General features: G+C 51.3%; 5 non-coding genes and 10 pseudogenes across 5 annotated transcripts; all 15 read left to right on the top strand.

Annotated features, from left to right (window-relative positions):
* The first annotated feature begins 517 nt into the window (after nucleotides 1-517).
* On the top strand, nucleotides 518-626 carry LOC134577566 (5S ribosomal RNA; annotated as a pseudogene).
* A 1024-nt stretch (nucleotides 627-1650) lies between these two features.
* Nucleotides 1651-1769, top strand: LOC134577796 (5S ribosomal RNA; annotated as a pseudogene).
* A 783-nt stretch (nucleotides 1770-2552) lies between these two features.
* Nucleotides 2553-2671, top strand: LOC134577319 (5S ribosomal RNA). The gene has a single exon (XR_010085983.1). It is a non-coding gene; the product is annotated as a 5S ribosomal RNA (ribosomal RNA).
* A 1021-nt stretch (nucleotides 2672-3692) lies between these two features.
* On the top strand, nucleotides 3693-3810 carry LOC134578908 (5S ribosomal RNA; annotated as a pseudogene).
* A 775-nt stretch (nucleotides 3811-4585) lies between these two features.
* On the top strand, nucleotides 4586-4704 carry LOC134577152 (5S ribosomal RNA). The gene has a single exon (XR_010085937.1). It is a non-coding gene; the product is annotated as a 5S ribosomal RNA (ribosomal RNA).
* A 1033-nt stretch (nucleotides 4705-5737) lies between these two features.
* Nucleotides 5738-5856, top strand: LOC134577792 (5S ribosomal RNA; annotated as a pseudogene).
* A 780-nt stretch (nucleotides 5857-6636) lies between these two features.
* On the top strand, nucleotides 6637-6755 carry LOC134577091 (5S ribosomal RNA). The gene has a single exon (XR_010085923.1). It is a non-coding gene; the product is annotated as a 5S ribosomal RNA (ribosomal RNA).
* Nucleotides 6756-7778: 1023 nt separating this feature from the next.
* LOC134577788 (5S ribosomal RNA) lies at nucleotides 7779-7897 on the top strand (annotated as a pseudogene).
* Nucleotides 7898-8700: 803 nt separating this feature from the next.
* On the top strand, nucleotides 8701-8819 carry LOC134576480 (5S ribosomal RNA). Its single transcript, XR_010085846.1, has one exon. It is a non-coding gene; the product is annotated as a 5S ribosomal RNA (ribosomal RNA).
* Nucleotides 8820-9839: 1020 nt separating this feature from the next.
* LOC134577781 (5S ribosomal RNA) lies at nucleotides 9840-9958 on the top strand (annotated as a pseudogene).
* Nucleotides 9959-10737: 779 nt separating this feature from the next.
* On the top strand, nucleotides 10738-10856 carry LOC134575606 (5S ribosomal RNA). Its single transcript, XR_010085704.1, has one exon. It is a non-coding gene; the product is annotated as a 5S ribosomal RNA (ribosomal RNA).
* Nucleotides 10857-11872: 1016 nt separating this feature from the next.
* On the top strand, nucleotides 11873-11991 carry LOC134577776 (5S ribosomal RNA; annotated as a pseudogene).
* A 775-nt stretch (nucleotides 11992-12766) lies between these two features.
* Nucleotides 12767-12875, top strand: LOC134577562 (5S ribosomal RNA; annotated as a pseudogene).
* Nucleotides 12876-13906: 1031 nt separating this feature from the next.
* On the top strand, nucleotides 13907-14025 carry LOC134577771 (5S ribosomal RNA; annotated as a pseudogene).
* Nucleotides 14026-14757: 732 nt separating this feature from the next.
* On the top strand, nucleotides 14758-14866 carry LOC134577682 (5S ribosomal RNA; annotated as a pseudogene).
* Nucleotides 14867-25679: the final 10813 nt, after the last annotated feature.

The raw sequence follows: 25679 nt of genomic DNA, 5'->3' as shown, positions 1-25679 counted from the left end.
AGTAGTGGAGCAACGTTTCCAAAGCAGCACTCGTGGCCTATCTTTAGCAAATTGGTTTTCAAAGGGCTACCATCCCCTGTGTTGCCAACAAACCCCTGTGACAACAGACAGCAGCTTGTCAGTCCGAAGCAGAGAGAGGATCAAGGAGCAAGGATCCTAGGCAGACGCCACGTGCCAATTTTGGGTTGAAGCAAGAGTTATTGCAGTGCGCTGTTGCTTCGAAGTGCGTCACGGCGCAGTCTCACCAGCTTTCTCTGAGACAGAGGTTAGGATTGCATTTCCGAGCAGATCTAGGAGAGGCCTAAGTGCCAGCAGCTGCGCAGTGTAAAGGAAGGAGGTCACTTAGGAGTGTAGGGATAGAAGTAAGAAGTAGGCGTCAAGCGCATTTGTCAGTGGGCCCTTTGAGCAGTGAGTTGCAAGAGCAGCAAATGAAGAAGCTGGGAGGGAGGGAGGGAGGGAGGTAGGTGCCTGGGTGTTGAAGAACAGAATAAGAGGAGGTTAAAGGAGCCTAGTTTCTGCCTACGGCCATACCACCCTGAACACGCCTGATCTCGGAAGCTAAGCAGGGTCGGGCCTGGTTAGTACTTGGATGGGAGACCGCCTGGGAATACCAGGTGTTGTAGGCTTTTGCTTTTTCGATCTCCTACCAGCAGGGGGCGATCTACGCTATGCAATTTCACATTCACTCATTCGGAGGATTTCTTTTTTTTTTTTTTTTTTTTTTTAAACACACATTTCTTTTCTGGCTTTACGTTTCAGTGTGGCGTTTTTTTCTTTCTTTCTTTCTTTCTTTCTTTCTTTCTCTCTCGCTTTCTTTTTCTTTTTCCTTCTCTCGTGTTTCTGGACACGAGTAACGAGGCAACAATACAATGTCTTTGAGTGATACAGGATAGAGAGAAGTGGGCAAGCACAAGTCAGTGTTACGGTGGTAAAGTGTCGGTCACAGCAACAACAAAAAACTAAATCAATGCGGTTGGTGATAGGATATGACGCGGTCCAAGAGAAAAGCAGCATTTAAAAAACAAAAAAAGAGAAATGTACAGATATTTCACTTCCATCTATCCACACATACATTGCAGGATGGCAGGCAGAAGTGACATTTAAGTTCAAGCCATAAGCAAGGCTTTCTATACTCCACTACTACGCAGTGCCGGGGCACCACGTAACGACCAGCACAGCCTCTAAAGCACATGCTAGGACCGCAAGGCAGGGCAGACGGGAGACGTATTTGCGCCAGCAGCTGAGCAATCCAAAAGAAGGGCGATGCTTGCAAGTGTATGTGCCCAATCAAGCAGCGGGCCCCAAGCACTTTTAGCCCGCATTACGTAATGCGCGCCGACAAGACTGGTTCCTAACAGTACTGGAGGCAACAGGGCTTCGCTTGCTTTCCCCCTAAAAGACCTAGGAAGCTACAAGTTGGCAGACCCAGGCTCGGCCTGCAGGAAAGAGGCAAAAAGAAAAGGGGGCGCCTAAAAGGCCGCTGCCACTACAGACTGAGCAAGAAGGACCGGGCGGGCTGAAAGACACATGCTCCAGCAGTGAACAAAAGCAACCAGCACTAGCAGCAGCAGCAGCAGCAACAACAAAGGCGGCATTGGGTGGAAGGAGCCTGTGCGCAGGATAAGGGGAGGTAAAGGAAGCCCTGCTGTGGCCTACGCCATACCACCCTTAGCGCGCCCGATCTCGTCTGATCTCGGAAGCTAAGCAGGGTTGGGCCTGGTTAGTACCTGTGATGGGAGACCATCTCGGAATACCAGGTGTTGTAGGCATTCGAACACTTTTCGCGCTCTCACTGCATCGCAGACCCAGAGCATGGCCAGTGGAGGCCTGCTGTCTTGTGCCCTTTTGCTGAAGAGGGAGAGGAGAGGGACAGAAAGATTGGGCTCCCGAACAGCACCGAGGGGCATGTTTTGTCAGCAGCGTGGGGCATGTTTTGTCAGCAGCGTGGGCCTGGTTCACTCTACACCCCAAAGCGCTGGAATGAAAAGGCCGCTGCTAGCTGTAGGCTAAAGTAGCCAAGCGGTGTGCACAGCCGAGTAGTGGAGCAACGTTTCCAAAGCAGCACTTGTGGCCTATCTTTAGCAAATTGGTTTTCAAAGGGCTACCATCCCCTGTGTTGCCAACAAACCCCTGTGACAACAGACAGCAGCTTGTCAGTCCGAAGCGGAGAGAGGAGCAAGGATCAAGGATCCTAGGCAGACGCCACGTGCCAATTTTGGGTTGAAGCAAGAGTTATTGCAGTGCGCTGTTGCTTCGAAGTGCGTCACGGCGCAGTCTCACCAGCTTTCTCTGAGACAGAGGTTAGGATTGCATTTCCGAGCAGATCTAGGAGAGGCCTAAGTGCCAGCAGCTGCGCAGTGTAAAGGAAGGAGGTCACTTAGGAGTGTAGGGATAGAAGTAAGAAGTAGGCGTCAAGCGCATTTGTCAGTGGGCCCTTTGAGCAGTGAGTTGCAAGAGCAGCAAATGAAGAAGCTGGGAGGGAGGGAGGGAGGGAGGTAGGTGCCTGGGTGTTGAAGAACAGAATAAGAGGAGGTTAAAGGAGCCTAGTTTCTGCCTATGGCCATACCACCCTGAACACGCCCGATCTCGTCTGATCTCGGAAGCTAAGCAGGGTCGGGCCTGGTTAGTACTTGGATGGGAGACCGCCTGGGAATACCAGGTGTTGTAGGCTTTTGCTTTTTCGATCTCCTACCAGCAGGGGGCGATCTACGCTATGCAATTTCACATTCACTCATTCGGAGGATTTCTTTCTTTTTTTTTTTTTTTTAAACACACATTTCTTTTCTGGCTTTACGTTTCAGTGTGGCGTTTTTTTCTTTCTTTCTTTCTTTCTTTCTTTCTTTCTCTCTCGCTTTCTTTTTCTTTTTCCTTCTCTCGTGTTTCTGGACACGAGTAACGAGGCAACAATACAATGTCTTTGAGTGATACAGGATAGAGAGAAGTGGGCAAGCACAAGTCAGTGCTACGGTGGTAAAGTGTCGGTCACAGCAACAACAAAAAACTAAATCAATGCGGTTGGTGATAGGATATGACGCGGTCCAAGAGAAAAGCAGCATTTAAAAAACAAAAAAAGAGAAATGTACAGATATTTCACTTCCATCTATCCACACATACATTGCAGGATGGCAGGCAGAAGTGACATTTAAGTGCAAGCCATAAGCAAGGCTTTCTATACTCCACTACTACGCAGTGCCGGGGCACCACGTAACGACCAGCACAGCCTCTAAAGCACATGCTAGGACCGCAAGGCAGGGCAGACGGGAGACGTATTTGCGCCAGCAGCTGAGCAATCCAAAAGAAGGGCGATGCTTGCAAGTGTATGTGCCCAATCAAGCAGCGGGCCCCAAGCACTTTTAGCCCGCATTACGTAATGCGCGCCGACAAGACTGGTTCCTAACAGTACTGGAGGCAACAGGGCTTCGCTTGCTTTCCCCCTAAAAGACCTAGGAAGCTACAAGTTGGCAGACCCAGGCTCGGCCTGCAGGAAAGAGGCAAAAAGAAAAGGGGGCGCCTAAAAGGCCGCTGCCACTACAGACTGAGCAAGAAGGACCGGGCGGGCTGAAAGACACATGCTCCAGCAGTGAACAAAAGCAACCAGCACTAGCAGCAGCAGCAGCAGCAACAACAAAGGCGGCATCGGGTGGAAGGAGCCTGTGCGCAGGATAAGGGGAGGTAAAGGAAGCCCTGCTGTGGCCTACGCCATACCACCCTTAGCGCGCCCGATCTCGTCTGATCTCGGAAGCTAAGCAGGGTTGGGCCTGTTAGTACCTGTGATGGGAGACCATCTCGGAATACCAGGTGTTGTAGGCATTCAAACACTTTTCGCGCTCTCACTGCATCGCAGACCCAGAGCATGGCCAGTGGAGGCCTGCTGTCTTGTGCCCTTTTGCTGAAGAGGGAGAGGAGAGGGACAGAAAGATTGGGCTCCCGAACAGCACCGAGGGGCATGTTTTGTCAGCAGCGTGGGGCATGTTTTGTCAGCAGCGTGGGCCTGGTTCACTCTACACCCCAAAGCGCTGGAATGAAAAGGCCGCTGCTAGCTGTAGGCTAAAGTAGCCAAGCGGTGTGCACAGCCGAGTAGTGGAGCAACGTTTCCAAAGCAGCACTTGTGGCCTATCTTTAGCAAATTGGTTTTCAAAGGGCTACCATCCCCTGTGTTGCCAACAAACCCCTGTGACAACAGACAGCAGCTTGTCAGTCCGAAGCGGAGAGAGGATCAAGGAGCAAGGATCCTAGGCAGACGCCACGTGCCAATTTTGGGTTGAAGCAAGAGTTATTGCAGTGCGCTGTTGCTTCGAAGTGCGTCACGGCGCAGTCTCACCAGCTTTCTCTGAGACAGAGGTTAGGATTGCATTTCCGAGCAGATCTAGGAGAGGCCTAAGTGCCAGCAGCTGCGCAGTGTAAAGGAAGGAGGTCACTTAAGAGTGTAGGGATAGAAGTAAGAAGTAGGCGTCAAGCGCATTTGTCAGTGGGCCCTTTGAGCAGTGAGTTGCAAGAGCAGCAAATGAAGAAGCTGGGAGGGAGGTAGGTGCGTGCCTGGGTGTTGAAGAACAGAATAAGAGGAGGTTAAAGGAGCCTAGTTTCTGCCTACGGCCATACCACCCTGAACACGCCCGATCTCGTCTGATCTCGGAAGCTAAGCAGGGTCGGGCCTGGTTAGTACTTGGATGGGAGACCGCCTGGGAATACCAGGTGTTGTAGGCTTTTGCTTTTTCGATCTCCTACCAGCAGGGGGCGATCTACGCTATGCAATTTCACATTCACTCATTCGGAGGATTTCTTTTTTTTTTTTTTTTTTTTTTTTAAACACACATTTCTTTTCTGGCTTTACGTTTCAGTGTGGCGTTTTTTTCTTTCTTTCTTTCTTTCTTTCTTTCTTTCTTTCTTTCTCTCTCGCTTTCTTTTTCTTTTTCCTTCTCTCGTGTTTCTGGACACGAGTAACGAGGCAACAATACAATGTCTTTGAGTGATACAGGATAGAGAGAAGTGGGCAAGCACAAGTCAGTGTTACGGTGGTAAAGTGTCGGTCACAGCAACAACAAAAAACTAAATCAATGCGGTTGGTGATAGGATATGACGCGGTCCAAGAGAAAAGCAGCATTTAAAAAACAAAAAAAGAGAAATGTACAGATATTTCACTTCCATCTATCCACACATACATTGCAGGATGGCAGGCAGAAGTGACATTTAAGTTCAAGCCATAAGCAAGGCTTTCTATACTCCACTACTACGCAGTGCCGGGGCACCACGTAACGACCAGCACAGCCTCTAAAGCACATGCTAGGACCGCAAGGCAGGGCAGACGGGAGACGTATTTGCGCCAGCAGCTGAGCAATCCAAAAGAAGGGCGATGCTTGCAAGTGTATGTGCCCAATCAAGCAGCGGGCCCCAAGCACTTTTAGCCCGCATTACGTAATGCGCGCCGACAAGACTGGTTCCTAACAGTACTGGAGGCAACAGGGCTTCGCTTGCTATCCCCCTAAAAGACCTAGGAAGCTACAAGTTGGCAGACCCAGGCTCGGCCTGCAGGAAAGAGGCAAAAAGAAAAGGGGGCGCCTAAAAGGCCGCTGCCACTACAGACTGAGCAAGAAGGACCGGGCGGGCTGAAAGACACATGCTCCAGCAGTGAACAAAAGCAACCAGCACTAGCAGCAGCAGCAGCAGCAACAACAAAGGCGGCATCGGGTGGAAGGAGCCTGTGCGCAGGATAAGGGGAGGTAAAGGAAGCCCTGCTGTGGCCTACGCCATACCACCCTTAGCGCGCCCGATCTCGTCTGATCTCGGAAGCTAAGCAGGGTTGGGCCTGGTTAGTACCTGTGATGGGAGACCATCTCGGAATACCAGGTGTTGTAGGCATTCGAACACTTTTCGCGCTCTCACTGCATCGCAGACCCAGAGCATGGCCAGTGGAGGCCTGCTGTCTTGTGCCCTTTTGCTGAAGAGGGAGAGGAGAGGAGAGGGACAGAAAGATTGGGCTCCCAAACAGCACCGAGGGGCATGTTTTGTCAGCAGCGTGGGGCATGTTTTGTCAGCAGCGTGGGCCTGGTTCACTCTACACCCCAAAGCGCTGGAATGAAAAGGCCGCTGCTAGCTGTAGGCTAAAGTAGCCAAGCGGTGTGCACAGCCGAGTAGTGGAGCAACGTTTCCAAAGCAGCACTTGTGGCCTATCTTTAGCAAATTGGTTTTCAAAGGGCTACCATCCCCTGTGTTGCCAACAAACCCCTGTGACAACAGACAGCAGCTTGTCAGTCCGAAGCGGAGAGAGGATCAAGGAGCAAGGATCCTAGGCAGACGCCACGTGCCAATTTTGGGTTGAAGCAAGAGTTATTGCAGTGCGCTGTTGCTTCGAAGTGCGTCACGGCGCAGTCTCACCAGCTTTCTCTGAGACAGAGGTTAGGATTGCATTTCCGAGCAGATCTAGGAGACGCCTAAGTGCCAGCAGCTGCGCAGTGTAAAGGAAGGAGGTCACTTAGGAGTGTAGGGATAGAAGTAAGAAGTAGGCGTCAAGCGCATTTGTCAGTGGGCCCTTTGAGCAGTGAGTTGCAAGAGCAGCAAATGAAGAAGCTGGGAGGGAGGTAGGTGCGTGCCTGGGTGTTGAAGAACAGAATAAGAGGAGGTTAAAGGAGCCTAGTTTCTGCCTACGGCCATACCACCCTGAACACGCCCGATCTCGTCTGATCTCGGAAGCTAAGCAGGGTCGGGCCTGGTTAGTACTTGGATGGGAGACCGCCTGGGAATACCAGGTGTTGTAGGCTTTTGCTTTTTCGATCTCCTACCAGCAGGGGGCGATCTACGCTATGCAATTTCACATTCACTCATTCGGAGGATTTCTTTTTTTTTTTTTTTTTTTTTTTAAACACACATTTCTTTTCTGGCTTTACGTTTCAGTGTGGCGTTTTTTTCTTTCTTTCTTTCTTTCTTTCTTTCTCTCTCGCTTTCTTTTTCTTTTTCCTTCTCTCGTGTTTCTGGACACGAGTAACGAGGCAACAATACAATGTCTTTGAGTGATACAGGATAGAGAGAAGTGGGCAAGCACAAGTCAGTGTTACGGTGGTAAAGTGTCGGTCACAGCAACAACAAAAAACTAAATCAATGCGGTTGGTGATAGGATATGACGCGGTCCAAGAGAAAAGCAGCATTTAAAAAACAAAAAAAGAGAAATGTACAGATATTTCACTTCCATCTATCCACACATACATTGCAGGATGGCAGGCAGAAGTGACATTTAAGTTCAAGCCATAAGCAAGGCTTTCTATACTCCACTACTACGCAGTGCCGGGGCACCACGTAACGACCAGCACAGCCTCTAAAGCACATGCTAGGACCGCAAGGCAGGGCAGACGGGAGACGTATTTGCGCCAGCAGCTGAGCAATCCAAAAGAAGGGCGATGCTTGCAAGTGTATGTGCCCAATCAAGCAGCGGGCCCCAAGCACTTTTAGCCCGCATTACGTAATGCGCGCCGACAAGACTGGTTCCTAACAGTACTGGAGGCAACAGGGCTTCGCTTGCTTTCCCCCTAAAAGACCTAGGAAGCTACAAGTTGGCAGACCCAGGCTCGGCCTGCAGGAAAGAGGCAAAAAGAAAAGGGGGCGCCTAAAAGGCCGCTGCCACTACAGACTGAGCAAGAAGGACCGGGCGGGCTGAAAGACACATGCTCCAGCAGTGAACAAAAGCAACCAGCACTAGCAGCAGCAGCAGCAGCAGCAACAACAAAGGCGGCATCGGGTGGAAGGAGCCTGTGCGCAGGATAAGGGGAGGTAAAGGAAGCCCTGCTGTGGCCTACGCCATACCACCCTTAGCGCGCCCGATCTCGTCTGATCTCGGAAGCTAAGCAGGGTTGGGCCTGGTTAGTACCTGTGATGGGAGACCATCTCGGAATACCAGGTGTTGTAGGCATTCGAACACTTTTCGCGCTCTCACTGCATCGCAGACCCAGAGCATGGCCAGTGGAGGCCTGCTGTCTTGTGCCCTTTTGCTGAAGAGGGAGAGGAGAGGGACAGAAAGATTGGGCTCCCGAACAGCACCGAGGGGCATGTTTTGTCAGCAGCGTGGGGCATGTTTTGTCAGCAGCGTGGGCCTGGTTCACTCTACACCCCAAAGCGCTGGAATGAAAAGGCCGCTGCTAGCTGTAGGCTAAAGTAGCCAAGCGGTGTGCACAGCCGAGTAGTGGAGCAACGTTTCCAAAGCAGCACTTGTGGCCTATCTTTAGCAAATTGGTTTTCAAAGGGCTACCATCCCCTGTGTTGCCAACAAACCCCTGTGACAACAGACAGCAGCTTGTCAGTCCGAAGCAGAGAGAGGATCAAGGAGCAAGGATCCTAGGCAGACGCCACGTGCCAATTTTGGGTTGAAGCAAGAGTTATTGCAGTGCGCTGTTGCTTCGAAGTGCGTCACGGCGCAGTCTCACCAGCTTTCTCTGAGACAGAGGTTAGGATTGCATTTCCGAGCAGATCTAGGAGAGGCCTAAGTGCCAGCAGCTGCGCAGTGTAAAGGAAGGAGGTCACTTAGGAGTGTAGGGATAGAAGTAAGAAGTAGGCGTCAAGCGCATTTGTCAGTGGGCCCTTTGAGCAGTGAGTTGCAAGAGCAGCAAATGAAGAAGCTGGGAGGGAGGGAGGGAGGGAGGGAGGGAGGGAGGGAGGGAGGGAGGTGCCTGGGTGTTGAAGAACAGAATAAGAGGAGGTTAAAGGAGCCTAGTTTCTGCCTACGGCCATACCACCCTGAACACGCCCGATCTCGTCTGATCTCGGAAGCTAAGCAGGGTCGGGCCTGGTTAGTACTTGGATGGGAGACCGCCTGGGAATACCAGGTGTTGTAGGCTTTTGCTTTTTCGATCTCCTACCAGCAGGGGGCGATCTACGCTATGCAATTTCACATTCACTCATTCGGAGGATTTCTTTTTTTTTTTTTTTTTTTTTTTAAACACACATTTCTTTTCTGGCTTTACGTTTCAGTGTGGCGTTTTTTTCTTTCTTTCTTTCTTTCTTTCTTTCTCTCTCGCTTTCTTTTTCTTTTTCCTTCTCTCGTGTTTCTGGACACGAGTAACGAGGCAACAATACAATGTCTTTGAGTGATACAGGATAGAGAGAAGTGGGCAAGCACAAGTCAGTGTTACGGTGGTAAAGTGTCGGTCACAGCAACAACAAAAAACTAAATCAATGCGGTTGGTGATAGGATATGACGCGGTCCAAGAGAAAAGCAGCATTTAAAAAACAAAAAAAGAGAAATGTACAGATATTTCACTTCCATCTATCCACACATACATTGCAGGATGGCAGGCAGAAGTGACATTTAAGTGCAAGCCATAAGCAAGGCTTTCTATACTCCACTACTACGCAGTGCCGGGGCACCACGTAACGACCAGCACAGCCTCTAAAGCACATGCTAGGACCGCAAGGCAGGGCAGACGGGAGACGTATTTGCGCCAGCAGCTGAGCAATCCAAAAGAAGGGCGATGCTTGCAAGTGTATGTGCCCAATCAAGCAGCGGGCCCCAAGCACTTTTAGCCCGCATTACGTAATGCGCGCCGACAAGACTGGTTCCTAACAGTACTGGAGGCAACAGGGCTTCGCTTGCTTTCCCCCTAAAAGACCTAGGAAGCTACAAGTTGGCAGACCCAGGCTCGGCCTGCAGGAAAGAGGCAAAAAGAAAAGGGGGCGCCTAAAAGGCCGCTGCCACTACAGACTGAGCAAGAAGGACCGGGCGGGCTGAAAGACACATGCTCCAGCAGTGAACAAAAGCAACCAGCACTAGCAGCAGCAGCAGCAGCAACAACAAAGGCGGCATCGGGTGGAAGGAGCCTGTGCGCAGGATAAGGGGAGGTAAAGGAAGCCCTGCTGTGGCCTACGCCATACCACCCTTAGCGCGCCCGATCTCGTCTGATCTCGGAAGCTAAGCAGGGTTGGGCCTGGTTAGTACCTGTGATGGGAGACCATCTCGGAATACCAGGTGTTGTAGGCATTCGAACACTTTTCACGCTCTCACTGCATCGCAGACCCAGAGCATGGCCAGTGGAGGCCTGCTGTCTTGTGCCCTTTTGCTGAAGAGGGAGAGGAGAGGGACAGAAAGATTGGGCTCCCGAACAGCACCGAGGGGCATGTTTTGTCAGCAGCGTGGGGCATGTTTTGTCAGCAGCGTGGGCCTGGTTCACTCTACACCCCAAAGCGCTGGAATGAAAAGGCCGCTGCTAGCTGTAGGCTAAAGTAGCCAAGCGGTGTGCACAGCAGAGTAGTGGAGCAACGTTTCCAAAGCAGCACTTGTGGCCTATCTTTAGCAAATTGGTTTTCAAAGGGCTACCATCCCCTGTGTTGCCAACAAACCCCTGTGACAACAGACAGCAGCTTGTCAGTCCGAAGCGGAGAGAGGATCAAGGAGCAAGGATCCTAGGCAGACGCCACGTGCCAATTTTGGGTTGAAGCAAGAGTTATTGCAGTGCGCTGTTGCTTCGAAGTGCGTCACGGCGCAGTCTCACCAGCTTTCTCTGAGACAGAGGTTAGGATTGCATTTCCGAGCAGATCTAGGAGAGGCCTAAGTGCCAGCAGCTGCGCAGTGTAAAGGAAGGAGGTCACTTAGGAGTGTAGGGATAGAAGTAAGAAGTAGGCGTCAAGCGCATTTGTCAGTGGGCCCTTTGAGCAGTGATTTGCAAGAGCAGCAAATGAAGAAGCTGGGAGGGAGGGAGGGAGGTAGGTGCCTGGGTGTTGAAGAACAGAATAAGAGGAGGTTAAAGGAGCCTAGTTTCTGCCTACGGCCATACCACCCTGAACACGCCCGATCTCGTCTGATCTCGGAAGCTAAGCAGGGTCGGGCCTGGTTAGTACTTGGATGGGAGACCGCCTGGGAATACCAGGTGTTGTAGGCTTTTGCTTTTTCGATCTCCTACCAGCAGGGGGCGATCTACGCTATGCAATTTCACATTCACTCATTCGGAGGATTTCTTTTTTTTTTTTTTTTTTTTTTTAAACACACATTTCTTTTCTGGCTTTACGTTTCAGTGTGGCGTTTTTTTCTTTCTTTCTTTCTTTCTTTCTCTCTCGCTTTCTTTTTCTTTTTCCTTCTCTCGTGTTTCTGGACACGAGTAACGAGGCAACAATACAATGTCTTTGAGTGATACAGGATAGAGAGAAGTGGGCAAGCACAAGTCAGTGTTACGGTGGTAAAGTGTCGGTCACAGCAACAACAAAAAACTAAATCAATGCGGTTGGTGATAGGATATGACGCGGTCCAAGAGAAAAGCAGCATTTAAAAAACAAAAAAAGAGAAATGTACAGATATTTCACTTCCATCTATCCACACATACATTGCAGGATGGCAGGCAGAAGTGACATTTAAGTGCAAGCCATAAGCAAGGCTTTCTATACTCCACTACTACGCAGTGCCGGGGCACCACGTAACGACCAGCACAGCCTCTAAAGCACATGCTAGGACCGCAAGGCAGGGCAGACGGGAGACGTATTTGCGCCAGCAGCTGAGCAATCCAAAAGAAGGGCGATGCTTGCAAGTGTATGTGCCCAATCAAGCAGCGGGCCCCAAGCACTTTTAGCCCGCATTACGTAATGCGCGCCGACAAGACTGGTTCCTAACAGTACTGGAGGCAACAGGGCTTCGCTTGCTTTCCCCCTAAAAGACCTAGGAAGCTACAAGTTGGCAGACCCAGGCTCGGCCTGCAGGAAAGAGGCAAAAAGAAAAGGGGGCGCCTAAAAGGCCGCTGCCACTACAGACTGAGCAAGAAGGACCGGGCGGGCTGAAAGACACATGCTCCAGCAGTGAACAAAAGCAACCAGCACTAGCAGCAGCAGCAGCAGCAACAACAAAGGCGGCATCGGGTGGAAGGAGCCTGTGCGCAGGATAAGGGGAGGTAAAGGAAGCCCTGCTGTGGCCTACGCCATACCACCCTTAGCGCGCCCGATCTCGTCTGATCTCGGAAGCTAAGCAGGGTTGGGCCTGGTTAGTACCTGTGATGGGAGACCATCTCGGAATACCAGGTGTTGTAGGCATTCGAACACTTTTCGCGCTCTCACTGCATCGCAGACCCAGAGCATGGCCAGTGGAGGCCTGCTGTCTTGTGCCCTTTTGCTGAAGAGGGAGAGGAGAGGGACAGAAAGATTAGGCTCCCGAACAGCACCGAGGGGCATGTTTTGTCAGCAGCGTGGGGCATGTTTTGTCAGCAGCGTGGGCCTGGTTCACTCTACACCCCAAAGCGCTGGAATGAAAAGGCCGCTGCTAGCTGTAGGCTAAAGTAGCCAAGCGGTGTGCACAGCCGAGTAGTGGAGCAACGTTTCCAAAGCAGCACTTGTGGCCTATCTTTAGCAAATTGGTTTTCAAAGGGCTACCATCCCCTGTGTTGCCAACAAACCCCTGTGACAACAGACAGCAGCTTGTCAGTCCGAAGCGGAGAGAGGATCAAGGAGCAAGGATCCTAGGCAGACGCCACGTGCCAATTTTGGGTTGAAGCAAGAGTTATTGCAGTGCGCTGTTGCTTCGAAGTGCGTCACGGCGCAGTCTCACCAGCTTTCTCTGAGACAGAGGTTAGGATTGCATTTCCGAGCAGATCTAGGAGAGGCCTAAGTGCCAGCAGCTGCGCAGTGTAAAGGAAGGAGGTCACTTAGGAGTGTAGGGATAGAAGTAAGAAGTAGGCGTCAAGCGCATTTGTCAGTGGGCCCTTTGAGCAGTGAGTTGCAAGAGCAGCAAATGAAGAAGCTGGGAGGGAGGTAGGTGCGTGCCTGGGTGTTGAAGAACAGAATAAGAGGAGGTTAAAGGAGCCTAGTTTCTGCCTACGGCCATACCACCCTGAACACGCCTGATCTCGGAAGCTAAGCAGGGTCGGGCCTGGTTAGTACTTGGATGGGAGACCGCCTGGGAATACCAGGTGTTGTAGGCTTTTGCGATCTCCTACCAGCAGGGGGCGATCTACGCTATGCAATTTCACATTCACTCATTCGGAGGATTTCTTTTTTTTTTTTTTTTTTTAAACACACATTTCTTTTCTGGCTTTACGTTTCAGTGTGGCGTTTTTTTCTTTCTTTCTTTCTTTCTTTCTTTCTTTCTCTCTCGCTTTCTTTTTCTTTTTCCTTCTCTCGTGTTTCTGGACACGAGTAACGAGGCAACAATACAATGTCTTTGAGTGATACAGGATAGAGAGAAGTGGGCAAGCACAAGTCAGTGTTACGGTGGTAAAGTGTCGGTCACAGCAACAACAAAAAACTAAATCAATGCGGTTGGTGATAGGATATGACGCGGTCCAAGAGAAAAGCAGCATTTAAAAAACAAAAAAAGAGAAATGTACAGATATTTCACTTCCATCTATCCACACATACATTGCAGGATGGCAGGCAGAAGTGACATTTAAGTTCAAGCCATAAGCAAGGCTTTCTATACTCCACTACTACGCAGTGCCGGGGCACCACGTAACGACCAGCACAGCCTCTAAAGCACATGCTAGGACCGCAAGGCAAGGCAAGGCAAGGCAAGGCAGGGCAGACGGGAGACGTATTTGCGCCAGCAGCTGAGCAATCCAAAAGAAGGGCGATGCTTGCAAGTGTATGTGCCCAATCAAGCAGCGGGCCCCAAGCACTTTTAGCCCGCATTACGTAATGCGCGCCGACAAGACTGGTTCCTAACAGTACTGGAGGCAACAGGGCTTCGCTTGCTTTCCCCCTAAAAGACCTAGGAAGCTACAAGTTGGCAGACCCAGGCTCGGCCTGCAGGAAAGAGGCAAAAAGAAAAGGGGGCGCCTAAAAGGCCGCTGCCACTACAGACTGAGCAAGAAGGACCGGGCGGGCTGAAAGACACATGCTCCAGCAGTGAACAAAAGCAACCAGCACTAGCAGCAGCAGCAGCAACAACAAAGGCGGCATCGGGTGGAAGGAGCCTGTGCGCAGGATAAGGGGAGGTAAAGGAAGCCCTGCTGTGGCCTACGCCATACCACCCTTAGCGCGCCCGATCTCGTCTGATCTCGGAAGCTAAGCAGGGTTGGGCCTGGTTAGTACCTGTGATGGGAGACCATCTCGGAATACCAGGTGTTGTAGGCATTCGAACACCTTTCGCGCTCTCACTGCATCGCAGACCCAGAGCATGGCCAGTGGAGGCCTGCTGTCTTGTGCCCTTTTGCTGAAGAGGGAGAGGAGAGGGACAGAAAGATTGGGCTCCCGAACAGCACCGAGGGGCATGTTTTGTCAGCAGCGTGGGCCTGGTTCACTCTACACCCCAAAGCGCTGGAATGAAAAGGCCGCTGCTAGCTGTAGGCTAAAGTAGCCAAGCGGTGTGCACAGCCGAGTAGTGGAGCAACGTTTCCAAAGCAGCACTTGTGGCCTATCTTTAGCAAATTGGTTTTCAAAGGGCTACCATCCCCTGTGTTGCCAACAAGACAGCAGCTTGTCAGTCCGAAGCGGAGAGAGGAGCAAGGATCCTAGGCAGACGCCACGTGCCAATTTCGGGTTGAAGCAAGAGTTATTACAGTGCGCTGTTGCTTCGAAGTGCGTCACGGCGCAGTCTCACCAGCTTTCTCTGAGACAGAGGTTAGGATTGCATTTCCGAGCAGATCTAGGACACGCCTAAGTGCCAGCAGCTGCGCAGTGGAAAGGAAGGACGTCACTTAGGAGTGTAGGGATAGAAGTAAGAAGTAGGCGTCAAGCGCATTTGTCAGCGGGCCCTTTGAGCAGTGAGTTGCAAGAGCAGCAAATGAAGAAGCTGGGAGGGAGGTGCCTGGTTGTTGAAGAACAGAATAAGAGGAGGTTAAAGGAGGTTAAAGGAGCCTAGTTTCTGCCTACGGCCATACCACCCTGAACACGCCCGATCTCGGAAGCTAAGCAGGGTCGGGCCTGGTTAGTACTTGCATGGGAGACCGCCTGGGAATACCAGGTGTTGTAGGCTTTTGCTTTTTCGATCTCCTACCAGCAGGGGGCGATCTACGCTATGCAATTTCACATTCACTCATTCGGAGGATTTCTTTTTTTTTTTTTTTTTTTTAAACACACATTTCTTTTCTGGCTTTACGTTTCAGTGTGGCGTTTTTTTCTTTCTTTCTTTCTTTCTTTCTTTCTCTCTCTCTTTTTCTTTTTCCTTCTCTCGTGTTTCTGGACACGAGTAACGAGGCAACAATACAATGTCTTTGAGTGATACAGGATAGAGAGAAGTGGGCAAGCACAAGTCAGTGCTACGGTGGTAAAGTGTCGGTCACAGCAACAACAAAAAACTAAATCAATGCGGTTGGTGATAGGATATGACGCGGTCCAAGAGAAAAGCAGCATTTAAAAAACAAAAAAAGAGAAATGTACAGATATTTCACTTCCATCTATCCACACATACATTGCAGGATGGCAGGCAGAAGTGACATTTAAGTTCAAGCCATAAGCAAGGCTTTCTATACTCCACTACTACGCAGTGCCGGGGCACCACGTAACGACCAGCACAGCCTCTAAAGCACATGCTAGGACCGCAAGGCAGGGCAGACGGGAGACGTATTTGCGCCAGCAGCTGAGCAATCCAAAAGAAGGGCGTTGCTTGCAAGTGTATGTGCGCAATCAAGCAGCAGGCCCCAAGCACTTTTAGCCCGCATTACGTAATGCGCGCCGACAAGACTGGTTCCTAACAGTACTGGAGGCAACAGGGCTTCGCTTGCTTTCCCCCTAAAAGACCTAGGAAGCTACAAGTTGGCAGACCCAGGCTCGGCCTGCAGGAAAGAGGCAAAAAGAAAAGGGGGCGCCTAATAGGCCGCTGCCACTGCAGACTGAGCCAGAAGGACCTGGCGGGCTGAAAGACACATGCTCCAGCAGTGAACAAAAGCAACCAGCACTAGCAGCAGTAGCAGCAGCAGCAGCAACAAAGGCGGCATCGGGTGGAAGGAGCCTGTGCGCAGGATAAGGGGAGGTAAAGGAAGCCCTGCTGCGGCCTATGCTATACCCCCTCAGCGCGCACGATCTCGTCTGATCTTGGAAGCTAAGCAGGGTTGGGCCTGGTTAGTACCTGTGATGGGAGACCATCTCGGAATACCAGGTGTTGTAGGCATTTGAACACTTTCGCGCTCTCACTGCATCGCAGACGTGGGGGGAGTAATGGGGGTTACCCAGAGCATGGCCAGTGGAGGCCTGCTGTCTTGTGCCCTTTTGCTGAAGAGGGAGAGGAGAGGGACAGAAAGATTGGGCTCCTGAACAGCACCGAGGGGCATGTTTTGTCAGCAGCGTGGGACTGGTTCACTCTACACCCCAAAGCGCTGGAATGAAATGCCTGCTGCTAGCTGTAGGCTAAAGTAGCCAAGTGATGGGGCGTGGCTTGGCGCCGAACGAGCATGGCCGCCTAATCTCAGTGCTCCTTGCCCTGCTACCCTAATCAGCCTCCATCAGCGACAACCAGCGACACCACGGACGCAGGGTAAGGCTTCATCCGTGTCCATCCGCTCCTACCTCCGCACACCGATTTTCCTCGCCTCGCAACATGAGGCTTCCAATATGGCGCCGTCATCCCCGGGCTCCAGAAAATCAGATGACAGCCAGCAGCCGACGGAATCTCGCGCCAGTGCCTGCAGCCCACCGGACTGGTACTCCCTGTTCACCTCCCTTACGAAAAAGGAGGACCTCCAGACTATCCTGACGGAGTTAAGGACCACACTCCGAGCGGAGATTGCAACACTCCGCACCTCCCTGTCAGAGCTAGAGGGGAGAGTAAGAGCTCTGGAAACTGCAGGACCACCAGCCCCAAGCACCGCACTGCAGATCCCTGACACACATGCACGGCAAATCACAGACCTGCGGCTCCATGTGGAAGATTTGGATAACAGGAGCTGCAGGCATAACATCAGGGTGAGAGAGCTGCAGGAATCACAAGGGCCTGAAGACCTAAGGGCAAAACTAATCCCAATCTTTAACCACATCCTCAACCGGCCCTCAGACGCAAGGCTGTATATAGACAGGGCTCACCGTGCCCTCCGCCCCAAGCCACTGCCATCAGCACCCCCGAGGGACATCATTTGCCACATCCAAGACTTCCAGCTGAAAGAAGCCATAATGAGAGGGGCAAGGACGGAGAGGTCCTGGAGGTTTGGGGGACACTGCGTGGAGCTCTACAACGATCTCTCCCACATCACCCTGCAAACGAGACAGGCCCTCCGGCCAGTCACTACTGCATTACAGGACCAACAAATCCGATACCGCTGGCATTTCCCATTTGCACCTGTAGCACGCAATGGCAATATGGAAGTCACCATCAGAACACCAGCTGATGTCCCAATCTTCCTAGACGCACTAGGGCTACCGCCCATCCAGATACGGGAAGATCTATGGGCAGGCCTGTAACCCACACATTCACAGCCGACGAACAGAACGTGGGCACAGCCCTGCCACACCAAGCTGCACCCGAGGAGTAACGGAAGCCAGAGAGATCTCCCAATCTCTCCCACACCCGAAGACAAGGGGCCACGACACTTGGACTTATGGACACGACCTGTACTACCCCACCCCCGCTTTGGAATATTGGACTCACATCCACCGAAACCAACACTACAGCAGAGGAAGACCAGACTGGGAGACCACCCGCCCCTGGGACTAAGAGACAGAACTAACCAGTAAACAACAGAGACAAAAACTTTTTATTTTATTGATTTTTTCTCTCTTTCTCTACTAGCAGGCTACCCACATTTTGTAGTTTACTGCAGGAAGAAGTGGCTAAATGAACAGGCTGACTCCACCCTGCTGTTTACACCGAGTTGCCACCCACTGACACTTGTACTTGTGTAGGCCAACATCTGTAAGCATGAATCACAATGCCTTAAATTCGTACAATGTATGCATTGGGGGGACAAGGGTACACAAACCAACCTCAAGACCTGGTGGGCACGACATCAATAATTCCGAGCCGGGGATCGCCCCATTCGCTACTACTGTAAACGGCCATCTCTCACGCTACACACGGGGGGGATGTGGAGGGGGGCGGGGGACAGAAACACAACGTGTTCCACAGGGACAACCGATGACCCACTGCTGACGTATCGGTGGGATCATCGAAAAACCACTGTCTACACTGTACTGTTGTTTCCTCCCTGCTTTGACTTCAACCAACCACCCTCCAACCCTAGGACGAGCGCGAACCCACGACTTACTGATACCTCCCGCTCCCCTCGACGCTGACTTGACTAGAGACGCACTACCCACGGCCACACAGGACAATTACCGTACAGAAAATCTGGACAGACAGGACCCACATATCTGACGGGGCACTCTAGGGGGACGCAACAACACCCACACGCCCTCTCCCCAATTACCTGGTCCTGGCCGCGGACACTCTGAGGTGCGGCCGGGCACACCCAGGGGACCCCCTTGGACCTCATTCTCCCCCCCCCCCCGCCCTCTCTCTCAGCCCGCAACCGAATTCCTAAACACCACCACCGAACCCGACGGACACACATATTGGCACCTATTGGCTGGGGGGACTGGGGAGGGAGGGTCTCCTACCGAAAGGGCTCACGAAGGCTGTAACTATATACAACAGCAAAGAATGTAACCACTGGTCATATTGGGACGTTATCTTATGTCTTACATGTTATACTTTGATGATTTACCCATTCTAACGTTTATCTAATTTTTCATTGTCAGCAGGGCTCGAACGATCCTATGACGTACTGAACCGAACCGACTACTACGGTAGTTACGCCGGTCAGAGACACACCACCCATGCTCCCGCGGGTTTACTGCCATACACCAGGAACTGGACGCTAGGGAGCATTCCCTGGCTAACCCCTCTCCTGAAGCAAACTACCCCTTTTCTCATACCGCCATTCAAGGAAGGCGGGCAAGGCGTAGGTACCAACACACCACACACTAACGAAAAGGCCCACCTGCCTTACAGTCACAATCCCAATTACGACCCCAACACTCACTAACACTCTCATTGAACCCCCCCACCCTCGCTAATCGGACCTTGCTCCCATGGGTGCCTCCGATTGGACGCCAGCGGCGGAGCCGATCGGGCACATCTGTGGGATTACTTCCGGCCCTCGCACCTCCCTCCCTCCCTTGGGGAGATCCCTCTACTTCCCCGCACTTCCCGCCCCCTCTCCTCTTTTCCTTCCCTCCTCCTCCCACATACCACCACCTCACCCCCTCTCACGAGATGCCTGCCGCTCCTCGCCGCACGCACATCGAACCGCGGACTTCGCACGCCCTCTCGCTCTACACGATCAATGCGAAGGGACTCAACTCCCCGCAGAAACGGGTGAGAGCTTGGCGGGAACTGAGAGCCCTACACATCTCAAGAAACACCCTTTATGACGCACAACCACCCCCAATTCTCAAACAACTACTACCCACTGGGCTTTCATGCCACCAACCCGGAGTCAAAAACCAAGGGAACAACCATTCTCTTTTCCTCGGACACCCCGTTCCGGAAGGAGGCAGAAGTAGCTGACCCAGAAGGGAGATACCTCTTCCTGAAGGGCACAATACACCACACATACTTCACATTCGCAAATGTAAATCTCTCCCCAACAGAGGCCAAAAACCCTTCCTCATCAAAATCTTTGCAGCATTGGAATCCTTCAGTGAAGGAACCCTGATACTTGGAGGAGACTGGACACTTCCACAGGCAACTCGACCCTCCTGGGCCATGTTCTCCGAGGCATGAGGGCAAAATTACATGAATTTCAGATGTCCGACTGCTGGCGCATCTTGCACCATGCCGAAAAAGACTACTCATACTACTCCCCACCCCACAAATCCTACTCTCGCATAGATTCATTTTTCATAAACCACCGCCATCTAGACGACCTACAATCGGCTATGATTGCACCAATAACCTGGTCGGACCACGCCGCGATCATCATCACACTCACATCACCCACGCTCTTCTACAAACAATGGGTCTGGAGACTCAACGAATCATTGCTGGAAGACCTACTGCTCAAAACGGAAATAGAAGACGAACTAGAACACTTCTTCCTCACGAACTCACCGAGGAAATCGACCCCGGAGACCATCTGGAAGCACACAAATGTGCAATACGAGGCACTCTAATCCCCCAAGGGGCGCAGCGCAAGAAACAACGTGCCACAGCTATCGAGGACCTCCTACTGAAGGTAGCCGACCTGGAAACAAAACAGAAAAACACGCTTGACGACAAAGCGTACACAGAGCCTGTCGCAGCTAGGGCTGCCCTGAACTCACACTTCTCCCACAAGATCGCATTCCAACTTCGCATGGCCCAAAATACTTTTTATGAATACGGCAACAAAAGCAGCAAGATGCTAGCCAGGGTCCTCAGAAAAAACAGACAAAAGAGCTTCATAAACAAAATTATCTACAAAGGCGCTACTCACGCCACACCAAAGTCCATAGCGGAAGGTTTCCGTGGACGGGACACAGGCCTAGGCAACACGGAACCCGACAGACACACCCAACGAAAGGCTTACCTAGACGCCCACATCAACTCAAAACTGGACAATCTCCCCACCTATCTCCCCCGTCTACTCCATCACAGGTAACCAGGCATTCCGCGACCTTGACACCGCTCGGACCAACTTGGGACTGCCGCTGCAATGTAAGCTACAACACATACTTACACATGGAACCATCACACCGCTTTCTGACCTGCCCACACCGGAACCTCCAGACTTAATGACGAGATTTAGACATCACCAAATAACCCTCAGACTCAAGCAAATACCCAACATAACCTCGGCCGACAGACCGCTTACCACGTTCGAAAAACTATGCACCCAACCCCTACCTCTGCCACATGCCATCTCGATACTTTATCGGCTCCTACAGACACCGCTAACCAACCAGACCTTCCCGTATTTCATTAAACACCGGGAACGGGACCTAGGTCATCCTCTGACACCTTCACGCTGACACACAAATCGTCCATCAGCACGAAATACCAGGAATCCGGATACAAACTGATATCCCACTGTTATAAAACCCCAGAGAAACTCGCTACCATCAACAACACATGTGCACCGGAATGCTGGAGATGTGGCAAAGAACTGGGCACATTGTTCCATATATGGTGGACATGCTCCCAGGTCCAACCCTATTGGCAAGAGATACACCGGATCATCTCCGTAATCACGGACAACTCCGTTGAATACACACCAGAGAACTACCTACTCCATCTGACTCCCATGCCGCTGACTACCTACAAGAAAACCATCGTTCCCTATCTGATCAACACCGCACACAGCCTCATCCCGACCTTCTGAAAACAGACCTCAGCCCAATCCACTAACGACTGGATCACCAGAGTGGAAGACATCAGGAGCACAGAGGAAATCATCCTGGCGGCAAAGGGACGGAGCCAAACCTACCAGAAGATCTGGTTTCACTGGATACCTTTGCTGGCAACAAAATAACCAACCAGGGAACGAGACCCACAACCTCCAATAACGATAGACCTAACCCCACATCTTCCGAGGACACCACGTACTGCTGGACCGCCATCAGACACCTCCTCACTCGGAGGGCGGGCCGCGGGGGAGGGGGTGCAGAGGGATTGGAGGAGCAGAGGGGGGAATAAATCCTAAAGCCAACCCAACAGCCTTCCACTCCTTCCTGGTCCCTTCCTTTTCCTCTCAGCCCCTTCTCTTTTTTTTTTAGTCTTTTCTCTTCTCTCTCTCTTTTCGCTCCCTGCTTCTTGCCACAGTGCCCCCCCTTCCGCTGCCTCCACCTATCCCCCCCCATCTTTTACGATGGCACGGACAGTCAGACGGCCTAGGCCGAACAACCCCACAGAAACGGGAACCCCCCCTCCCTAATTACTTTTCCTACAACTATTGATTACCTTTCTCGACTCCCCACCTGCCAATGAGCAACCAACCAATCGGTCACCTACAGGCTGCCAAAATGATAGGGGCCACCCAACCCTACCACTCCCTACAAGATCATAATGACCCAGATATAATTTACTGCACCATGAAGTAAAATATTAACTACAAGGATATCACAGGGCTGCCGCGGGAACCCGCCCATGTAGTCTACAGTAAGCAAAGAACCTGCAAAGTAGGATAGGGTCACACCCCTTGGTAAGAGACAACAAACTACTGTGCGTCTCACGACGCAGAAACAAACTACTAACTCACATCTATACCATGTGCTACTTACTCTGTCTTATACAATGCGTTATACCCAGATTATGGCTGCTGCCATCCTTGCCTGCTACTCACTGAATGACGATGCTTCACTGATACGCTCTCTTGTTAAACCTCAGTTAAAATTCTCGCTGCCATCATACATGGACTTGAAACTTGGATAAAGCAAATTGCTCAGAACTACCTAGGCAGACACAACGTGCCAATTTATGGTTCAAGTAAGAGTTATTGCACTGCGCTGTTGCTTAGAAGTGCGGCACGGTGCAGTCACAAGCTTTCTCTGAGGATTGCATGTGAGAGCAGATGTACGACACGCCTAAGTGTGAGCAACTATGCAGTGGAAATATAGTAAAATCTTACTTATTCAAGTCTGCAACTGCTGCCTCTGACCCGGATCTGCCTGCTTGGCTGACGTCATCAGAAGTGGTGGTCTGAGCCAATCACAATGCTTTCTCATAGGCTTGGCTGAGAATGTCAAGGAGGCGGACTAGGGGCAGAGCCAGGACAAGCCAAACACAGTCCTGGCCAATCAGCATCTTCTCATAGTGATGCATTGAAATAATGCATTTCTATGAGGAAAGTTCAGTGTCTCCATACAGAGGGTGGAGATACTGAATGTCAGTGCTGCATATTGTGCAGCATTGCCCCAGGAAGCACCTCTAGTAGCCATCTAAGGAGTGGCCAGTGGAGTCATCACTAGGCTGTACTGTAAACACTGTATTTACTCTGACAGTGATTACTGCAAAAAGCCTGATGCGAATGATACTAGTGATCAGAATAAATACAATAAGCTGTAGTTGCTCTTGTGACTATAGTGTCCATTTAACATGCAAGTGCAATAAAAGCATATTGATTAAATAAAACAGCAAACAAACAAAAAAGTTTCCTTTTTCTCTATATATATTTTTATTGGGATCATACATACTTTTTATGATGCCCGCAATAAAGTTCATTTTTTAAGTTTGCTAAATCAGGCAGAATCGTCACTGCAGTACCTTTCCCTAGTGCTCCTGAAGCGGTTTCAGCTTGGGTTCACGTTTTTCTCGTTATTATACATTATCCCCCCACAACCAGTAACCTGTGTTTATTATACATTATCCCTCCCATAGCCAGTAACCTGTGTTTATTATACATTATCCCCCATAGCCAGTAACCTGTGTTTATTATACATTATCCTCCCCATGGCCAGTAACCTGTGTTTATTATACATTATCCCCCATAGTCAGTAACAGGCCCGGACTGGCCATCGGGCACACCGGGCAAATGCCCGGTGGGCCGCGGTGGCCATGGGCCGAGGCCGGCAGGGGAAGTCCCAGGATCTCCCCTGCCGGTCTATGCAGGGCCGGCACTATCTGAGCGCCGGCCCCGCTGTGTGCCATGGAAGGCCGGTGGGGAGATCAGAGATCTCCCTCACCGGCCCACTTGAATAGATATGCGGCCGCCGGCGGGGAGAGAGGAAGGGAGCCAGCCTGCCCGGAGAGAGGACCCGGCGGAGCTCTATCTTGCAGCTCCGCCGGGTTTCTCTCGCGAAATCCGGAGCGTTTCCATGGCAATGACCGGATCACAACTAGGACCACCAGGGATAGTGTGCGAGCGTCGGTCTCCCCCTCCCACTCACCAGCGTGCAGGTCCCCCGCTCCCAGGCTACAGGTAAGAAGGGAGGGGGGGACATAATGGCTGTTATATTATTTGTTTATTTACCCCCCCTACACAGAAAATCCATTTTAACATTTATACAGCACTCTCACACCCATCACACACAGCACTCTCACACCCATCATACACAGCACTCTCACACACAGCACACTCAGCACTCTCACCCACATCATACACAGCACTCTCACATACAGCACACTCAGCACTCTCACCCACATCACACACAGCACTCTCACCCACATCACACACAGCACTCTCACCCACATCACACACAGCACTCTCACACCCATCACACTCAGCACTCTCACACACAGCACTCACCCACATCACACACAGCATTCTCACACACACACAGCACTCTCACACACAAAGCACTCTCACACACACAGCACTCTCACACACACAGCACTCTCACACACACAGCACTCTAACCCATCACACACAGCACGCTCACACACAGCACTCTCTAACCCATCACACACAGCACTCTCACACACACACACACACACACACACAGCACACACACAGCACTCTCACACACACACATCACTCTCTCACACACACACACACACAGCACTCTCACACACATCATACACAGTACTTTTACACACATCACACTCAGCACTCTCACACTCAGCACTATCACACTCAGCACTATCACACTCAGCACTCTCACACACATCATACACAGCACTCACACACACACACAGCACTCTCACACACAGCACTCTCTAACCCATCACACACAGCACTCTCACACACAGCACTCTCTAACACACAGCACTCTCTAACCCATCACACACAGCACTCTCACACACACACACACACTCTCACACACACAGCACACATCACATCACTCTCTCACACACACACACACACACAGCACTCTCACACACATCATACACAGTACTCTTACACACATCACACTCAGCACTCTCACACACAGCACATTCAGCTCTCTCTCACACATCACAAACAGCACTCTCACACACAGCACTATCACACTCAGCACTCTCACACACATCATACACAGCACTCTCTCTCACACACACACACACACACACACACACACACACAGCACTCTCTAACCCATCACACACAGCCCTCTCTAACCCATCACACACAGCACTCTCACACACAGCACTCTCTAACACACAGCACTCTCTAACCCATCACACACAGCACTCTCACACACACAGCACACACACACAGCACTCTCACACACACACATCACTCTCACACACATCATACACAGTACTCTTACACACATCACACTCAGCACTCTCGCACTCAGCACTCTCACACACAGCACATTCAGCTCTCTCTCACACATCACACACAGCACTCTCACACACAGCACTATCACACATCATACACAGCACTCTCACACACAGCACACACAGCACTCTCACACACAGCACACACAGCACTCTCACACATCATACACAGCACTCTCACACACAGCACACACAGCACTCTCACACACAGCACACACAGCACTGTCACACACACATCACACACAGCACTGTCACACACACCTCACACACATCACACACACCACACACAGCACTTTCACACACAGCACTCTCACACACAGCACATTCAGCTCTCTCTCACACATCACACACAGCACTATCACACATCATACACAGCACTCTCACACACAGCACACACAGCACTCTCACACACAGCACACACAGCACTGTCACACACACATCACACACAGCACTGTCACACACACCTCACACACATCACACACACCACACACAGCACTTTCACACACAGCACTCTCACACACATCACACACCGCACCCTCACACACCGCACCCTCAGACACAGCACCCTCACACACAGCACCCCTCCCACACAGCACCCCTCCCACACAGCACCCATCACACACACATACTGCACCCCTCAACACACTGCACCACACACATACACAATAGTTCCAAACAC

The sequence above is a fragment of the Pelobates fuscus genome, chromosome 1 (genome assembly GCF_036172605.1).
Source record: "Pelobates fuscus isolate aPelFus1 chromosome 1, aPelFus1.pri, whole genome shotgun sequence".
NCBI lineage: Eukaryota > Metazoa > Chordata > Amphibia > Anura > Pelobatidae > Pelobates > Pelobates fuscus.
Note: the sequence above shows the minus strand (reverse complement) of the source record. Positions and strands in the feature narration are given on the sequence as shown.